The following is a 16,196-nucleotide window of genomic DNA, read 5'->3' on the forward strand; positions in this document are numbered from 1 at the left end:
GGTGATCAATCAACGCGTAGAAATGCACCAATCAGTTGTTGACAGCCACAAGAGTGAAACTGAGAAGTTATTTGTTGTTTAAAGAATAAATTCGTTTCGTATTTGTTTGAGAGGCTGAAATCGAAACGAAATCATTGACGATAATAGATTAAACAGTAACTCAATGATGGGCGTATTTACTGTAATTCTTTATCTAAGAGCTACAGCGGGAGAAGACATGACCGGATTGACGGTAATGATCACATTAAGAAAAAACGTGGAGTAGAGGAGTTATCTGACAGGTGGATATAGAGACAAAACTAGTCATCACTAGAGACAGATTATGGCTCAGTACTTGGCAACAGCTTTGCTAATATACATCTCCTCAAAAACGACGGATGACTGAACATATTTTAATCATCCTGCGCAGCAGTATCAAATGTTGTTCTCAGCTCGGAAACAAATCAATTAGATCCATAAATCAAGAGAAAATCCGTAAATCAATAGTCGAAGCACGACCTGATTACCAACCACAGTTTTTCCCAGTTTGGCGTTAGTGACAGCAAAATAAATGTTGGGTGATCGGGGACTTGTCTGGCAGTAAGTGCTGCTTGAAAGATAGCATCAATCGAGTGCATTTCCAATGGACACTACTACATTACATTCTACATTTCCATGTGCAAGAAACGGGTTCGCGATCGGAAATATCCACAGTACTAACGAGCCATACATTGCTACCATTTTGGGTTTTCTTACATGCCAGTGGCTGATGAATGCAAAGCGTCTTTCTGCAGCGCTGAGATTACCGAGATTTACAGGGAAGATGATCTAGTCCGATTGAAAACTGTGTACATCGAGGTCAGCGAATCGGCGATGCATATAATTTCGATCATAGACCTCCCCTAGCCGGGAATCATTTCAGATGTAATTGAACGCTGGCTCAACACAGTCGAATTGCATCCATTTGGAAAAAGTTGATCAGTGTTGATGAAAAGACCAACATAGCAGAGGTTGTCCCACAAATCAGATGACATGGACATAAAACGCATAATAAGCCACACTTATCAGACTTATGAGCAACGCGATGCAGAGTAACGATCATTTGCCAGTAGCAATGGCCACCAATATGTTCATTCAAAAGACAGCCGCTCAGCAGCCTAGAAAATTGCTTTCCAAGTCAATAGGACATGAGAGCTGATCAGATATGGGCATTCCTTCCATAAAGAAAATGATCCATCAATCCTTTCTTCGTAAAGAGTCGTATTTTCGACACCGTGAGGCAAACAACACTTGACATTTTTGTCATCGAAGCATTCTTAAATGGTCATATTTGGTGAAGCTGCTCTCAGAGCCAATGACTTCTGAGATGCAATATTTGGCAAGTACTCATCCGGGATTAAGTAGATGGTTCGACATACATAATGTTAACATTTGAAATAAGCACATTGGACCGAGCATCAGTAACTATAACGATGCTTCCGGGGGCAACCGATGCATGTTTTTGTCGTATTAACGTTCTTTTTAACAGTTACACTGTGAGATTTACAAATTTCCTTCGTCTAATCTCCACCTTGCAGCATTCCTTACAGCGTTCTTAGCTAACTTCACACAATTTGCATACACCGCCGTATTCTTTCTTTTGATTTGAATAGAACGTGGATATGAAGGGAGCGTTATCATTAGCCACCGAATATAATTGACTCAACTGGAAAACTGTCAATGTTGAGTTTTCCACAAGATTCCAGCTGAGTAACACAAAAACTCTGTTCACGATGAAATGCTCATTAAGCCTACCATGTCATTTCCAGATCATCGAGCAATGAAATATCTTGACAAGTCTCCGAAGAATATGCAAAGGAAATAACACTGACAGTCCAACTGAAGTCAATTAGAGGGTGAGGATAAAACTGCAATGTATAACAATCTGTTGAGATTAGATCATACTGGTCATATACCATTGGTACAAATCTGTGTAATTATTAACTAACTCAAACTTTCATATCACTCACTCATATCTCACTGAAAATGATTACATTGCCAACAACTAAGCAGTGTGATTTTGAATCATGTCTGACCAAGACAAGGAAATAACGTTGTAATCCATAAAACAAGTCAGGCATATTCTAATTTCGTTTCCCTCTATGAATGTATTTTATGCAGCTTCAGCAAAGACCCAATTACAACGTTAAACCACACATAAGATTGGAACATTTGACCTTTCTGAGTCAGCTTAATATTTCTCGAACACGAAACCTTGACATATCGATCATTATAAAGAATTAAAGACAGCGTTTGACCAGGGACCGAGATGAGAAATGAGATAAAGCTGATAGCGAGCTAGCTAATGCTATGTTGGAATAAAAATGTGATGTGATTGCGATAGTTTGGTCAATGCCGACACTGTCTGATGCATCAGTTTGACAAAATATCTTCCTCAGTTATCGGTCAAATGGGAATAGAACTAGTTACCGCTGTAAGTCGAGATGTCTTTTAAACCACATTTTCAAATTAATAAAATGTCGTGCGCGATCACATAAAACAGATGTTTTTGTGAATGAATTCTAGTGGGAATTGCACTTGAATTCTATAAGGATTGACAAACGCATCTCTTAACGCACTAACAAAGATGTAATATACATAGACAATGAATAGAAAAACATGAGTCCTATTCACACTTTAATTAGAAAATCACTCAAAGAAAAGGCACTTGGCGGGTAAGTCTTTTATGTTTGACATTCGGCTTCTTCTCATTTCTTATCAGTCGAGGGATCACTGCCACAGTACAGTGGAAAGATGACTTGTGGCTGACGGCATTCAGGAACAACCTGATAAAGAACCGGATCATTCACCAAACAATTTTCATCGTTAATCTAGCAGAAGTCACAGCTTGACAAGAAACGATAGCGCACCAACTTCAGAATCTATCATATCGTTGCTTGATCGACGGCGAAGTTTACCGACAGCAGACGAATTGTTTTGAAGTCGAAGTGCTTCAGCAGGTTTTTCTATATTCCACGCGTTCAATCCATTAATTGCTTACATTATCATCAACGAATTGATCATCCTCATATACAACTCAAAGCACTCTCATAGCGGCGGGCTACTCTCTCGTTAGAATTATCGCATTACCGCAGTCGGTCTGCGAGCGAGACGTTTTTTCAAGCGATGGCGTGAGGAGTGGGTTTACTACTTAGACCAGTGGTCATCGCGCTTCAGACGGATGGAACGGGACAAGTAAGCTACTGTCAGGCTACATTCACACACGAGATCATTAGATTAGTCCGCAATTTTGCAGTTCGATTCATCCCGTCATCATGTACGATTCAGCGGCTTCTACCGGATATGATTGGTGATCGATTAGTATATTCCAGTCTGATCTCGCAATGGAACATTTCTACCTACGCTGCACGCGATTTTCGCAATAAAAAAGTAATTAAACATACCTAGTATTAACCGTATCTCATTATATGGATCTACTCGTAGGATAAATAAACAATATCTTCAGCGATATTTGTTCAGAGAAACTTTTCACATCATGCCATCGCGACATAAAGGCGATATAAATGGATAGGTAATTCTGAATTCAGCGTCATCCATCTACAATTCAGATTACACGACACTGCATGTAGTAGGGAATCAAAGAAGCAATGATGAGATAATCTTTGATGATGAATAACTAAACAACCGCACTACAAACAAAAGTCTCCGCATCATTATTCAGTTCACACTCCGGGCTATCTCGTTCCGCTTTAATTTCATACGATAATAGATTCTATTTGAAATATGAAAATAAATCAATTCGCGGTGCGGTTCATTTTCGTAGAAGTTTTCTTGAATAACCTTGCGAACGTATTATTAGACCGGATGGACAATTCGTGTAAAGCGAAACGGTACAGATTTGAAGATAGTAATGTTGATAGATAAGCGCGTCAAAGTGAAAATTTCAGGGATGATTCGATTGAAGAATCGCTACATCCATTCCTGCAGAATGATTAGTTTAAATGGCAAATCAAACTCTAGAAATTGAAATTGATTTTGCTTATGAATAAGATCTGCATAAATTCATCAATCTGATGCATCCATGGAGAATCCAAGTGGCTAAACGTGTTTCATTTCAAGGTTCAAATTTGAATGTAAGATTGGATTTCGTTTTCTTTGTTTTTATCGAATTTACGCGTTTTTGATGATAATCAAAGTCTCACGACTTAAAACTTCATCGTTATCTTTAATTAGCTTCTTTACGCTAACATATAGCTTTCGATCTTTTATGGATTCTGGCTCTGAAATCAACGACGAGCAAGCTACCGTCGAAAGACTAATAAAACCTAGGCAACGACAGAGTGTGTAATGACAAACCTGCGCCAACAACACCATTTATAACAAAATTTAATAGGCAATAGACATTTTTCAATTACGTGTTAACAGATGAATTTAATGCGTAGACAGATTTTTCGAACATAATCATCTCGTGTGAGCCGAGCTTTATAAGGCAAACGATTAAGTCACCGTAGCATACAGAAAGGAGATTAGCTCTCTCGGTAAAGCCAACTGGAAATGACTGATACAATCTCGGAAATAACCTTATACAAGAAGGATAAACAGGATTGCCGACACAGACAAAAAAAAACAAGCTCAGAGAAGTACACAAATTAGCTTTATTAAGCTCATATTCGTCACTTATAGATAAATAGAGACTTATCGATGCGAGAAATAACATAAAGGGGAAAAGAAACCGATAGCTCAGTTGTAACTATACGGCACTTTCTGCACTATAAAATTCGACGGATCATCATATTCGGATTGCCACGCATCTTCAGATGCAATGAAAAATACTTAAGGAAGGCAGTGCCGTGTGAATTGTAAGAACTAATAGACGTTCATTATTGAAAAACATGACATCTCAGTTGATTTACATTGATATCCAATAATAAGATTCCTACAAATCGATGACGAAACACTAGTCAGCACCGATCTGAGATTCTATCTAAACCAAATATCTACCAGTTGTTTATGACACCAATTACAAGTCTGAATGAAGATCATAGCTTGCAGGGTAGATGATATACTTTTGAAATGGAGTCCCAAAACGAGTCAATCTCATTTTGTTTCTATCGGTCACCTTCGTTGCCGTTTCTGAAAGCAAGTTATGCGTGATTAATCATTTATGCCAAATCAAATTTTCTGATCGCGCGCGATAGGTGCAGGTAATGCAAGAACGGGGTCACTGGAAACCAATCGCATCTATTATAAAACAATGATTGATTAAACACCGTTTTATAGCTATGTTTGACAAGTGATGGATGTTTACACTCGTTTCCAAGGTAACCAATCTCCCACAATTCATCATCATTCTCTCAATTTTTGAAAGACTCGTTCGAACGTCGCGACTGCGTGCACTTTGCGCGCGCTAATTAACGTTGGTGATAAATACGCCATTTGGGCGATAAATTCTAAACGGCGACCACAATGTCCAATAGATCATTGTAATATACACCTCATGGGCAGTGCGAGGTTTATGATTTATTAGGCAGATTAGAAAGATGAATTAACACGCGATCTTATGATATTGAGAACGTCGCGGAAAATAGCGAGAGCTCGCATGACGTTTTCTGGTTTTGCCGTGCGAAAAAGTGTATTGTCATTAGGCCAACTTATTAATCATAAGGTTCTCGATCAATTATCGCTGATGATACACAGGTCTCTAGACATGCATTAAACAATGATTGCGAGAAAAAAATATAACACATTTCATATTAATTTTGCCGGTCGTTACTTCCGAGGCATGCCCACTTCTCATTAATACAACATAGTTATATATGAATCTATCACCGATGAGAGAATACTGACGATGAAATTGCTCTGAAGCACAAACTCTCAAGATACATATGATCAGATGGCAGATGAACAAAACTGGCGGCGAAAATTTAAATGCCATTTTTTTTCATTTTGTAAATTGAAAGGTAGATCATCCTTTCTATTTGCTTGTTTTCTCAACGAAAGAATTAATCATTATGACATAAAATATTTAGCGAGGATTTGAATAAAGCCTTGGGAAAATCGTCCGATAGAAGATTACCTTAACCCCTATAAATCCCTATATATACGTATAAATCATCAAAAAGAAAGTTGTAAAGACTGGGCCCTGGGCACAATAAGTACAAAATAATCTATACATACTATTCGTGGAGAAAAAACCTACTGTATTGCACACAGTAAGACTTTAAAAGCCAAACTCATGGAACTAACGCGAAGGAAATTAACAAGCAACAGTAGGGCTACGAGATTCTTAAGCTTCAATAGTATTCACATCACAGATTTCGTCTCATGTTGGTAATTGGTTCCGCCAATTCGCCATTGATTGCCGTAAAACAACCAACCAAACCAGTATCAGAAAAAAAAAGTTTTTTTTTTCTCGACCAAAGGTCATAAGTTTAAGGCAAAGATATCATGTTTGATACATACGCAATAGAAAATCAGTTAATAACGGCTGTAGGATTAGTCGTTATGTCTGCGTGTTGTGTACAGTCTGATGAGAGCCATATTTGATCGCAGAATGAGCTTTATTACATGAAATACAAGACGATTTAATCGCATTAAACTGCTAGATGCGCTCAAGATTCTGATTAAAAGAGTTAATGTAGCTGAAAGCTGATAAATTAAAAGCATAAGAATCTGATAGTGGCAAAGTTAGCCCTCGGTTGAAAAACACCTGATTATCAATTGGCAAGACTTGATGATTCAATACCAAATCATAAATGAAAGCAACAGATAAACGATGGTGGAGACCAAGGAAATTGATGCAGTTGTTCACAATTCGCATAACTTTCAGACGCACGATGGCGTACTATTGCACCAGGCTCATTCAATTGTCTGCCGGTTGAAGCACCGGGAAGTTCAATTGATTACTGCAATGGATTACATGCTTTGGATGTTGATGAATGTGACAGGTGTGACTGGCAACAGGGGTAAATAAAGCCATACAAATCAGAAATTAGCTGGAAATAGATTTCCGCGCGTAACACAACTTCCATTCGCATCAACTTTTTTCTTCTTATCTCCTTCGATTCAACCAGGGATAAACAAACGGCAATCAATAGTGCAAATGTATAAAACTTATAAACCCCTTTATCCGAATTATCCTGATTCTACAATAGATGATAGCGTAACACAACAATCTGCAACCTATCAGTTCAGCTTATGAATTAAGATTCGTCGGCTTTTTTCGTCCACGTTCATCTTTTCAATTTCATTCAATGAATTCGGAAAATCTAGTGGCATTATGAGAGAAGCTGTATTTGTGTTTTGGAGCACAAAATCATAAAATTCCATATGGCGTATAAAGGATGACACCGTTTTATACCATCAAGATATAAAAACATGAGTTATCTGCAATTACAGTACTTCCAAATGATGTGTACCCACGGCAAAATTGCTCCTACAAGCGATACTAGTATATTATTTTACTGGATATATGTCATTCCAAATTAATTTATTAGCACATCCTGACATCTACTCTACTCCGACAAGATCTAACCCAGCGGCCATAAATCCAGAGCACTAAAACGATCAGATTGATTGCAAGTGTGAGAATTCTTGCCATTTCTTCAGTCAATAACGTCTGCACTGATAGCAGAACGCAACTGGGGGAAGTGTCACATGAATTTTAAAACTGATTTTATCAAAGTCGACTCGAGAACCCCGGGGACGCGATGATATCAAAGCATCAGATTTAGTTGAAAAGATAATCAGAAAGTAAAATAGATTCAAGAGCTAACTGTGTTAGACAGGCTGGTAAATCATTCATCTGATTGTGGAATTATCTCATTCTTATTCATTCGGAACATCAAATGTCATGTCTTAAGTACTCATCATTTGTGTCAGATGGAAAACATCTTAAGGTATGATAATATTACGTCGACAAATCCAAGTTAAATGCTATTCAGTTACTAATCCAGTTTATCCGAGATGCTTTCAAGGCAATGTGTGCAATATGAAACGTAAGATTTCACATCGTTGTCTAGTACCGGTAAATTTTTCAGCCTCTTAAAAAGCTCAAAAGCGACGAGCTTATACACAGAAAAACAATACGTGAACTTAAGCATCAATTTATACCCCGATTCCCTCGTCGTCAATAACGATTGTGTCGTGTGTACACACAATATTACCTGCATTGATCGTCAATATCCAATTCGATTCGATGAGTAAAAACAGCTTAAAAATGAGCCGAATCATCCTACGCAACGTACAAGAGGATCTGGATCAAAGGGGTATGTACATCATGTTGCAGCCAGGATTATGGAAATAGATGAAGGGATACGCATCGGAATACATATTGAAAGACAATGGTATGTTGGGACAATATGGTTACAATAGGTTGCTATCGGTAGATTATTGAGACATTTATTTTCAAGCGTAAGAAGTCTCGGTGGGATCGTTCCCGCCGTTTAACGGGGAAATAAAACATCTCGACGCGCACCGAAGGTTTGTCTTGGATGTTGAAAATTTATCCGAAGATTACTTCAGTCATTATGGAACCATCAGACACAGTATCAGAATCCGGTGAAATATTCATGATACAGATTAATCACATGACATGCCAGCGACGAAGGATACGTGTATCAAAGAGCAACCAGGAATCCTACCTCGACCAGCGAAGGATACCCGATATAGCATTGTCTTATGAACAAAGATAATGAAAAGGAGACGCGAGGCTAATTCAGGATATTACCCACTGTTAATTACTGCAACGAGATTTCACTATTATGACAGAAACAAACACTTACCTATTTATGAAGAAGCAATAATACAAAAGGTATTGAAAGCTGGAATAAGCGTAGGTATGCATTACTAATGCAAAGGAACCGAACTATGCTAAGACACTGACAAATAAGAAGAATACAGATGTGAAACAAAGTGACATTTCAAATCGCTGAAGATACCTGCATTATTTATTCTTTGACATATTAGACAAGTAAAATACAGCATTCGTTTGTCACGAACTTGGTTCTATCATTCTCATCAACAGCCTCAATGTGCACAGTTTGAGGAATCCGTGTTCATGTATGTATGTATATTAGTTTCAAGATATTTGTCTTTCGTTCGAATCGAACCATCAACTTGCCTCCAGACAACTTCCAATTTTCTTGTCTTCATTTTTTCAATCTATAAACAACATGATTCACACACCCATGTGAAATGAAGTTGCCCAAACTTATGCCAAATGTAGTAAGTTATTTCATACCTTCCAAGTAGAAATGAACCTTCTTAAGATGTAGGAAGATTGGTTCATCGCAGAAACTAGATTTCCAGACATCAAAGGATATGACTCGTAATTCTACACAATTGTGAATGGGTGTGGAATTAACTGCATCCGAAAGACATCGGAAAAGTAGCAAATTTCAACAGTTTTTAATGCATGGCTGAGCAGCAATGTTAATTGAATCCATCTAGTCATTGTTAATTAAATAAGCATAAGGCCGATGAGCTGCTACGAAAACCTCCAGGGGAAGAATTACCTTCAGCATGGGGTGGAAATTAATTTCCGATAAAGTGAACATTCTTTCCTGACACCTTCGATCTTGGTAATGCATTTAACCTGATCACTTTTACGAGGAGTGCTGGGATTTTGTAGCGATATACGTATAGTAATAATTAAATCTGAAATTAGCCATACATTTTGTGGATCTAACTTTGAGTGCTCACATACCCATGAACTTCACATCACACCATCTAGCCCTTCGCTGAATATTGATATTATCCTGTTTAAAACTACTAGATCGGATTCGAAAGACTTCTTAACAAGATTCACCCAGTAAAAGCAGCTATGTATATCTGAGAGTGTCACTTATCGTGCTGGTAGGAGAGAGATCAATAAAGAAATGGTGGCGAGCAATGTCTTTTGTTAGCGAGATTTGTTTCTGGCAATATTTGTAGGCAATTACACAATGATAATGACTGGCCTGAAGCACATAGAGACGAAATTTCTCAAACCCAGACATAATCACAATTGACAACTGCAGGATACCTATATGATATTTGATTAACTTTCTTTTTCAGATAGTTATCGTATTGTTATTCAAACAAATGCTTCAGCAACTTCTCGAAGAACCCTGAAGCTTTCTAAGCGTTTGGTTCGTTACTAGCATGACCATGCATAGAATGCAGTTCATAGCAATAATGCAATATGGATTCAGAAGAAATATTGAAGGGCAAGTTGAATCTGATTAGTGGCTTTGAAATCACCCGGGTTTCTATTTCTGATTTGTGAAAAAAAGAAACAAAGCATCTTTCTGTATCAATATGTCAATGCTTTGTCGCATTTGAACGGTTAGAATACCTACATGTGACAATAGATTGATTACGTTGATCAGTGATCGATCAGATAGAAACTGACTTTGAAAACAGAACACTCCAGAAAATTCGCACTTATTCTGCAGTTAAAGTGAATGAGCTGATGCCAATGACCATATAATTATTTAAAAGAAATCAACAAAAAAATCATGCATATCATAAACAGAAATCGATTCCAGTCAAATAAAACACTAGTCAACCACCGACCTAAAGACAATAACATCTGATCTACCGAAGATTGCAACGCATTTGATGAACCGGAAATAGAACGTCTTAGGTTGTCCGCAATTTTTGTCTGAAACAAGTAATAAGTATCTAACCAACAGATACACAGCCATCTGTCCAGGATATATTTATCCACGTTCTAATGTACATTGTCGGCTAGCACAATCATGACTACTGGATATTTACCAGAGCAATTAATTTGCTTAGTAAGCTCAAGTAAAATATTGTGCTAGTATTAGTTTATCATAATATGATATAGAAATACATATATATTCATTATCTAATAGATTCATACATATTATTTTTATCCGTTTTACTTAATGTTTTGATTGATGCTGAGGAAATAATTCGAACAGTAGCCGGAGGAAGCACGACGCTTTTTGTTCTAAAATTGGGCTTTGGTACATTCGGTTATTGTTTCAATCATTGGCATGAACCGCGTGGCATCAGTTATTTGGGTGTGCCTATAAACTGCTCATCCATTGAAGAAAATCGAATCGCATGCAAATAATGTTGTAAAGGAAAACTTTGATAGTATTTCTCTCCTAGTTTGTTGGTGTTTTAACAACAGTGACGTGGTTGAGTATATATTTTCAAGGGCAAAGTCAATATATTCTAGAAATTCTGCATCGGATAGCACAGCGGTAACAAAATCAATAAGATTAAAGATAGTAAAATTGAAATTATCAATAAATCTGTTGGCTGTAATGATAAATATCATACCGCATATTGAATCAAGAATTCCCAAGTGACTATCTATCTACAACTGTTTGGAAAGCTGACACCAACAGAAAGTAAGTTTTGACTTGATGGATCGAATGGCTTATAAAAGCCAAGTAGGAGTATCACTCAGGATATTAGGTGAATAATTAGTAACGCATAAGTATACGGAGGGAGTACGTACCTACTGAAAAAAATTGTTCTATGATATGTTTAAACAATCGTGTATGGCCACAACTCAAGTAAGTTATCATCTAGGGCTACGAGATGACGACGCAGTTGAAGACATATATACAAAAACGGGAAATCTCCACCTTTGAAGTTTCACTTTGATGGACTTTTATAGAGACACTTAGTTTTCACGGAAATGAGTTATTTTCAATGCGCGTACTGACGATGATACAGTCTAAAGCTCAATTCTAATGTAGGTATAAGAAGAGAGCTGGCAAAGATGATCCCGGGGAACATCTACTCTTTAATTGAAAATTGACAACATTCTCACTTGGTGAAAAATTTTCCAAAGATCGGGACAACAGCATCCCATTGATCAAGCGATGATCAATGCCCCTCTAGAGGTATGCTTACACCAATTGATCGCATGCAGTCGAATCGATAGGGATTGATAGATCAATCCACAATATTCACCACGCTATTGTACTGTAATATCGATGCGAGCCCTGCTGAGGTCTATGGAAAAGTAATGACTTCCTAGTTGACACGGCTTAAACAACCGGGATATGGAAGAAATACAACAAAATGTGATATCGATGTTCGACTGTATCGCATCTTCGTCATCTTTGTAAATATAGATCGTGATATAGCTTTTGTTTCCCGCCGAGGAAAAATCATCCTCGTAGTCACCAAGTACATCGGAAGACGACACATTGTCTTCATGAAAACTTGCTGCAGCGCAGCACCGTCACAATCACCGCAGCCGCTGTCTCTTCCAAGCGTAACCTATACACGAATATCGAGACGTATATAGATTTTCTGAAAGCTGTTATTGTTTTCGAGAAAGTTAACATAGAAACGTACATAGTGAAGAGAAATAGCGGTTGACTGTAAAAATCAGATGAATGATTCGTGAGCAGAAATTCTTATCAGAAAAGGAACGAAATATCAGTATATAAAAAAGGGACATGTGAATACGTACAATATCATCGGTAATTGCCACCGTAAAGATGATATATCAAGTTACTATGGAAACGAAAGAGCATAGTTCTTCTTTAACACTAATTTGTTAAAGTGAAAGCCGGCAAAACTTGCGCGAGAAACTTAAATGGCTTTAAATGCCAAGGTGTTAGCTTTCATCTCGTGGAAAAATAGTAGACACTGTCTTAACCGACAAGAACCGAATAACATAACACGTTGAGAAACTTTCTATAATAGCGTCAACCAAGATTTTATAGATTAGAACTTTCGAAAGATTATTGTCTAAATTAGGGACGAAAATACTCTGAGAGGCACCATTATTGATGAAGTAATGCTGTAGTTCAACCATCATTGTATAACATGAGTTTGATGAATTAGTATTGACGTCATTAGCGATCCGCAAATTCTTCGGTTCCACTAAATTTTACATATTCAGGCATTCTCTGTAATTGTGGATTGTGGAGTGAAAGGCCAAACTGAACTGCTGTCGATACTGAATCCCAGGTAACCATGGTGATACAGATGTTTTTCCAAATAAAGACGGATTTTCTGATTTTGGAGGTGCAATTGACTTTCAAACACTAAATAGAAGTAATTTTGTTTCGCGACTAGGCGGTGAAACCATTTGACGCGGTGCAAATTCCAAATAATTACAGTAAAAGCAATGGTTCAGCCTCAGCAATTTTTGCTAATCATTATAACTATCAGTGACTGTCCCCAGTTGCAATAGTGGTTAATCCCCGCTGACAAGTTTTTCATATTTCGTTGTTGGGGGACATCTTACAGTCATTAAATCTGGTTATTTTGATGGCGACGTATCTGTCCACTTACTAACCATGCAATTATCATCAAAATGAATGTTGTTGTGGGAACGACGTGACAGTTCTCCAAAGACTGACTCAGCATGCATTACATGTTCCATTGAAGACTGGTGCAGTAATCTTGATAATTAGCGTGTCCTGCATAGAGGTGATTTCATATACCAGACCCATTATAATGATTTATAAATGGCAAAGAGGAAACAAACATCACTGACACTGAGGACTCTGAATGACACATCACGACTGAACTATCAGCTACTATTAGAGAACTATCAGCTACTTTTAAAAAAATTTGTTAAAATTATATTGATTGAAAATAAAAATACATTACCAATACGATAGGCTAGTTTGGAAAAGTAATACGACTGCAAAGGTTCGCATTAACTTCTATCACAATCCATGAGACATTCGAGGACATTCAAGAGCTAGAAATTCCAAGGTCGGTTAGATATTGCCTTTAGCTATAGAAACAATTCCACCAAATATCGACCAGGAGAATAAAATGAGTAAGGAATTGACCCTTGACTTAACGGCACCACTAAATAGTTTCGATCAAAACGAAGACTGTCAGCAGAAACGACCAACTTCAATCCAACGTACATTGTCAGCTTTTTCTTGAGAAATAGATTTTCCTTTATCATTCAAATAACCAAAAGATATTGAGACAATTTCCAGAAAATTCTCGGAGTTGGCTACAAAACGCCCGCACTGTAATTACATACTGTATTGATTGTTCTGTAACATGGTGAATATCAGCAGTGTTACTAAATATTCAAAGTTGAATAAATCCACAAACCCACAAACCACATCGATGAACATTAAAAATCTTTCAGAAGTTGTCCATGCTGTCGAATACGTAAAATACCGTGAAAATGTAGGGCGTAACTATGTTATTCTACTCAAACGATCGGAATCAAATATATTTAGATCAATTGGAAATTCTAAGAGAATGTAGCCATTTAGGTCCCATCCAAGTAGCCTATATACATTGAAAGCCATGACTTTCCGATAAAATACACAAATAGAGGAAAAATGTATTCAACCAGCAATTATTCAGATTGTAAATGCGTTTTTTTCCATGTGAATATAGATTTTTCATATGTGTTTGTATTTGCTTTCTTCTTTCCAAGTCGGGACTTTTGTAAGAAATAACGACTTCATCATTGAAAATATCATTATTACTAATAAAACAAATATCGAATTCGGGTGATTGAAGTGGAAAAAGAGGTGTTATCTGAATCCGATAAAAAATGAATTTGATTTTCAGTCATTCAATCGTGGAAATCATGTAACGAGCAACGATATAAAGACGCTTCTTACAAGGTGACATTATTGACGATATATCCTGGCTCATTTTCAGAATCTTCCCAAATATCAATCGCAAAATCGAAGCTATTAACTAGACCCACCCAAAATATCGATATAAATGAATCGCCGGAACCCAGCGTTGGACAACACACGATAGATTTCAACGTAAATTACGAAACCCGTCTGTCCTCACGCTTGAATAAAATGAGTTAATGAATGTTCTAACAAGCCAAGATAACTAGAGGGTTGTACATCAATAATCAGGAAATGCAGCCAATATATCAACCATTGTACACAGACAGTTACACCACTTAAAGGGCTTTGCCGGATGGCTAAGGAGCTAATTATTGGCCAACCTTACAGGACGCTGACAGATTATTGTCGCTTCAAGAAAAACACCCTTTAGACAAGAGGTTTATTACAAGCGATGACAACATTTTCAAAGATATTGCAGAATATGAAAGTTCGACATCTGAATACCGATTTGATATATCAAAGCCAGCTCTTTATACGTTTTCGGTGTATGGATGTAATGTTTGTCGGTGCTGTATAATTGATTAGAAATATTCCGACACAATTTATATGGAAAAAGTTTTCAGCGGAATATCCGCAGAGCAGCCGCGTGATCGATGACTCGTGATTTATGCCACCTATCCCGTAACTGGCGACTGATTTATCAGTGAAATTGCTCGCATGATCGAATACAATCTAACAACTACATTTGAAATTGTGTCAGCGCAACTGAATTCAATAGAAATCATTAGAAAACGAGTATCATTTTTATGCGCTTCATCTTAATAAGGTATTCGAAGCTGCGCGAGTAATCAGCACTGACCAATCTGGCAATTGGTATGAAACATGATTTCGCAATTGTTCATCGCATGCAATTCATGCGTAAACAGTCATTGCTGTTGCACTCAGTCTCCGTAATGTGACGGAGAAAGCCCCGGAAAACCACTCTAGATACCGTTATCGTTATAACTTATCGTCCGGTCAAAATCACGACGACTGGAAAACCTGAATTCTGCCCAACGTGCTAATCAGGTTCTGACCGGATTTTTTTTCTGTACGGTCCAAAGCATTTAGGGATAAGAACTACTTAGTCCTAGGCAATGATTAACCAATCTGTATAAGTCAGCGTGCACCTATTCTCGAAAGGTGCACGAAATCACATAGCAATCTCCGAGACTAATTGGTAAGAAAAATGGTTATCGACCCGATAACAGTTTTCATACATACAAAATTGGTACAGTACATCGATCAGGATCATGCGGTCGGATATCACGAATTGAAACAATCCGTGATTTTTGATACCCTATGCTACCGTACAAATTCCTTTTCTCACTGTGCAAAAATAAACGAGGCCTTACTAGAAGAGCTTGATTATGATATATTGTCTAGCCAACTAATGAATCAGCCTTCAAATTAAACCAGACTCCCTAAACACGGTTGTTTGTATTTCATCTAGCTAACTGAGAAGTCAACAGTAAAATATCGTTACGTCTTATCCGTCAAATTCATCATATTATTAATTAAGTCAATGAAATGATAACCTGTTGGTTCATTCGCGCGGTACTATAATTTCGGCGGCGAATTTCTCGAAATTAAATACTGGCAAATACCAATACATTCTCGCAACGC

General features: G+C 37.4%; 1 protein-coding gene across 1 annotated transcript in view; it reads right to left on the minus strand.

Annotated features, from left to right (window-relative positions):
- The window catches only part of LOC141914836 (neurexin 1-like), a 47,357-nt gene that overhangs the window by 696 nt on the left and 30,465 nt on the right, over nucleotides 1–16,196 (minus strand). The window lies entirely within an intron of this gene.

This window comes from Tubulanus polymorphus, chromosome 1 (assembly GCF_964204645.1).
Source record: "Tubulanus polymorphus chromosome 1, tnTubPoly1.2, whole genome shotgun sequence".
Classification (NCBI taxonomy): Eukaryota; Metazoa; Nemertea; class Palaeonemertea; order Tubulaniformes; family Tubulanidae; genus Tubulanus; species Tubulanus polymorphus.